Source organism: Osmia lignaria, unplaced genomic scaffold, assembly GCF_051020975.1.
Source record: "Osmia lignaria lignaria isolate PbOS001 unplaced genomic scaffold, iyOsmLign1 scaffold0072, whole genome shotgun sequence".
NCBI lineage: Eukaryota > Metazoa > Arthropoda > Insecta > Hymenoptera > Megachilidae > Osmia > Osmia lignaria.
The window spans coordinates 30,001-35,000 of NW_027478213.1; positions in this window are offsets into that span (position 1 = coordinate 30,001).

Here is a 5,000-nt window from a genome sequence, read left to right on the forward strand (position 1 = left end):
AATCTTCGTCCTATGATACATTTCGATCAAGAACTACATTGATCGTCATGAAACTGTTTTTTTTTTTGGGAGACGTGTACGCTCCTTTTCATAAAGGAGACTATCTTATTGCGAAAGTCAAAATCGCACGCTCTCACGGCGATTTGCCCCCGTATACGCCTGGGCGTAAGCCCGTGCGTCGCCGACCTAGCGGCCTGCCGATCGGTATTTAGAGGGAGGCACTTTGAAAGCAACACGCCGTTGGAACTTTGAAAAATTTCGATGCGTCGCCAAAGTTCGTACTTTTCGATAAAATCTTCGTCCTATGATACATTTCGATCAAGAACTACATTGATCGTCATGAAACTGTTTTTTTTTTTGGGAGACGTGTACGCTCCTTTTCATAAAGGAGACTATCTTATTGCGAAAGTCAAAATCGCACGCTCTCACGGCGATTTGCCCCCGTATACGCCTGGGCGTAAGCCCGTGCGTCGCCGACCTAGCGGCCTGCCGATCGGTATTTAGAGGGAGGCACTTTGAAAGCAACACGCCGTTGGAACTTTGAAAAATTTCGATGCGTCGCCAAAGTTCGTACTTTTCGATAAAATCTTCGTCCTATGATACATTTCGATCAAGAACTACATTGATCGTCATGAAACTGTTTTTTTTTTTGGGAGACGTGTACGCTCCTTTTCATAAAGGAGACTATCTTATTGCGAAAGTCAAAATCGCACGCTCTCACGGCGATTTGCCCCCGTATACGCCTGGGCGTAAGCCCGTGCGTCGCCGACCTAGCGGCCTGCCGATCGGTATTTAGAGGGAGGCACTTTGAAAGCAACACGCCGTTGGAACTTTGAAAAATTTCGATGCGTCGCCAAAGTTCGTACTTTTCGATAAAATCTTCGTCCTATGATACATTTCGATCAAGAACTACATTGATCGTCATGAAACTGTTTTTTTTTTTGGGAGACGTGTACGCTCCTTTTCATAAAGGAGACTATCTTATTGCGAAAGTCAAAATCGCACGCTCTCACGGCGATTTGCCCCCGTATACGCCTGGGCGTAAGCCCGTGCGTCGCCGACCTAGCGGCCTGCCGATCGGTATTTAGAGGGAGGCACTTTGAAAGCAACACGCCGTTGGAACTTTGAAAAATTTCGATGCGTCGCCAAAGTTCGTACTTTTCGATAAAATCTTCGTCCTATGATACATTTCGATCAAGAACTACATTGATCGTCATGAAACTGTTTTTTTTTTTGGGAGACGTGTACGCTCCTTTTCATAAAGGAGACTATCTTATTGCGAAAGTCAAAATCGCACGCTCTCACGGCGATTTGCCCCCGTATACGCCTGGGCGTAAGCCCGTGCGTCGCCGACCTAGCGGCCTGCCGATCGGTATTTAGAGGGAGGCACTTTGAAAGCAACACGCCGCTGGAACTTTGAAAAATTTCGGGGCGAAGCAATACGCCGCTGGGACTTTGAAATATTTCGGAGCGCACCTAAAGTTCGTTATTTTGGCTAAACGGAGCGAAAATCTGCATTTATACCATCACGGACGTTAGTTCAATAGCGTTTAACGATCGATCCACGGTACAGAATGCAAAAATATGATTGTTAAAATTTTCGACTAATCGGTTCTAAGAGGCGAAGCAATACGCCGCTGGGACTTTGAAATATTTCGGAGCGCACCTAAAGTTCGTTATTTTGGCTAAACGGAGCGAAAATCTGCATTTATACCATCACGGACGTTAGTTTAATAGCGTTTAACGATCGATCCACGGTACAGAATGCAAAAATATGATTGTTAAAATTTTCGACTAATCGGTTCTAAGAGGCGAAGCAATACGCCGCTGGGACTTTGAAATATTTCGGAGCGCACCTAAAGTTCGTTATTTTGGCTAAACGGAGCGAAAATCTGCATTTATACCATCACGGACGTTAGTTTAATAGCGTTTAACGATGGATCCACGGTACAGAATGCAAAAATATGATTGTTAAAATTTTCGACTAATCGGTTCTAAGAGGCGAAGCAATACGCCGCTGGGACTTTGAAATATTTCGGAGCGCACCTAAAGTTCGTTATTTTGGCTAAACGGAGCGAAAATCTGCATTTATACCATCACGGACGTTAGTTTAATAGCGTTTAACGATCGATCCACGGTACAGAATGCAAAAATATGATTGTTAAAATTTTCGACTAATCGGTTCTAAGAGGCGAAGCAATACGCCGCTGGGACTTTGAAATATTTCGGAGCGCACCTAAAGTTCGTTATTTTGGCTAAACGGAGCGAAAATCTGCATTTATACCATCACGGACGTTAGTTTAATAGCGTTTAACGATGGATCCACGGTACAGAATGCAAAAATATGATTGTTAAAATTTTCGACTAATCGGTTCTAAGAGGCGAAGCAATACGCCGCTGGGACTTTGAAATATTTCGGAGCGCACCTAAAGTTCGTTATTTTGGCTAAACGGAGCGAAAATCTGCATTTATACCATCACGGACGTTAGTTTAATAGCGTTTAACGATCGATCCACGGTACAGAATGCAAAAATATGATTGTTAAAATTTTCGACTAATCGGTTCTAAGAGGCGAAGCAATACGCCGCTGGGACTTTGAAATATTTCGGAGCGCACCTAAAGTTCGTTATTTTGGCTAAACGGAGCGAAAATCTGCATTTATACCATCACGGACGTTAGTTTAATAGCGTTTAACGATCGATCCACGGTACAGAATGCAAAAATATGATTGTTAAAATTTTCGACTAATCGGTTCTAAGAGGCGAAGCAATACGCCGCTGGGACTTTGAAATATTTCGGAGCGCACCTAAAGTTCGTTATTTTGGCTAAACGGAGCGAAAATCTGCATTTATACCATCACGGACGTTAGTTTAATAGCGTTTAACGATGGATCCACGGTACAGAATGCAAAAATATGATTGTTAAAATTTTCGACTAATCGGTTCTAAGAGGCGAAGCAATACGCCGCTGGGACTTTGAAATATTTCGGAGCGCACCTAAAGTTCGTTATTTTGGCTAAACGGAGCGAAAATCTGCATTTATACCATCACGGACGTTAGTTTAATAGCGTTTAACGATCGATCCACGGTACAGAATGCAAAAATATGATTGTTAAAATTTTCGACTAATCGGTTCTAAGAGGCGAAGCAATACGCCGCTGGGACTTTGAAATATTTCGGAGCGCACCTAAAGTTCGTTATTTTGGCTAAACGGAGCGAAAATCTGCATTTATACCATCACGGACGTTAGTTTAATAGCGTTTAACGATGGATCCACGGTACAGAATGCAAAAATATGATTGTTAAAATTTTCGACTAATCGGTTCTAAGAGGCGAAGCAATACGCCGCTGGGACTTTGAAATATTTCGGAGCGCACCTAAAGTTCGTTATTTTGGCTAAACGGAGCGAAAATCTGCATTTATACCATCACGGACGTTAGTTTAATAGCGTTTAACGATCGATCCACGGTACAGAATGCAAAAATATGATTGTTAAAATTTTCGACTAATCGGTTCTAAGAGGCGAAGCAATACGCCGCTGGGACTTTGAAATATTTCGGAGCGCACCTAAAGTTCGTTATTTTGGCTAAACGGAGCGAAAATCTGCATTTATACCATCACGGACGTTAGTTTAATAGCGTTTAACGATGGATCCACGGTACAGAATGCAAAAATATGATTGTTAAAATTTTCGACTAATCGGTTCTAAGAGGCGAAGCAATACGCCGCTGGGACTTTGAAATATTTCGGAGCGCACCTAAAGTTCGTTATTTTGGCTAAACGGAGCGAAAATCTGCATTTATACCATCACGGACGTTAGTTTAATAGCGTTTAACGATCGATCCACGGTACAGAATGCAAAAATATGATTGTTAAAATTTTCGACTAATCGGTTCTAAGAGGCGAAGCAATACGCCGCTGGGACTTTGAAATATTTCGGAGCGCACCTAAAGTTCGTTATTTTGGCTAAACGGAGCGAAAATCTGCATTTATACCATCACGGACGTTAGTTTAATAGCGTTTAACGATGGATCCACGGTACAGAATGCAAAAATATGATTGTTAAAATTTTCGACTAATCGGTTCTAAGAGGCGAAGCAATACGCCGCTGGGACTTTGAAATATTTCGGAGCGCACCTAAAGTTCGTTATTTTGGCTAAACGGAGCGAAAATCTGCATTTATACCATCACGGACGTTAGTTTAATAGCGTTTAACGATCGATCCACGGTACAGAATGCAAAAATATGATTGTTAAAATTTTCGACTAATCGGTTCTAAGAGGCGAAGCAATACGCCGCTGGGACTTTGAAATATTTCGGAGCGCACCTAAAGTTCGTTATTTTGGCTAAACGGAGCGAAAATCTGCATTTATACCATCACGGACGTTAGTTTAATAGCGTTTAACGATGGATCCACGGTACAGAATGCAAAAATATGATTGTTAAAATTTTCGACTTATCGGTTCTGGATCACTGAAAAATCAAAAAAAATTATTAATTTTGATTAATTAAATTACATATGTAGTTTTATATTGTTATAGTCTCGTATTTGTTAATGTTTTGTCGTAAGAAAATGCAAAAATATCGTTTTAATGTTTTCGTCTCATCGGTTCTGGATCGCTGAAAAATCAAAAAAAAATATTAATTTTCATTAATTAAATTACAAATGGAGTTTTATATTGCTATAGTCGCTTATTTGTTAATGTTTTACCGTAAGAAAATGCAAAAATATCGTTTTAATATTTTCATCTCATCGGTTCTGGGCGGTTTTAAAATTTTTTAAAATATTAATTAAACCCATGATTTACATGAGAATGTGAATTTATTATGTCCTGCATGTTAATTTATTAATTTTCATGTATAGAACGTTATAAAATGAAAGGATATGTTCGACGATATTTTCAGTCTAAGTTTTACCGTGCCGGCGGGATGGTACGCTCTCACGGCGGTTTGCACAGGCATACGCCTGGGCGTAAGCCCATGCGTCGCCGACCTAGCGGC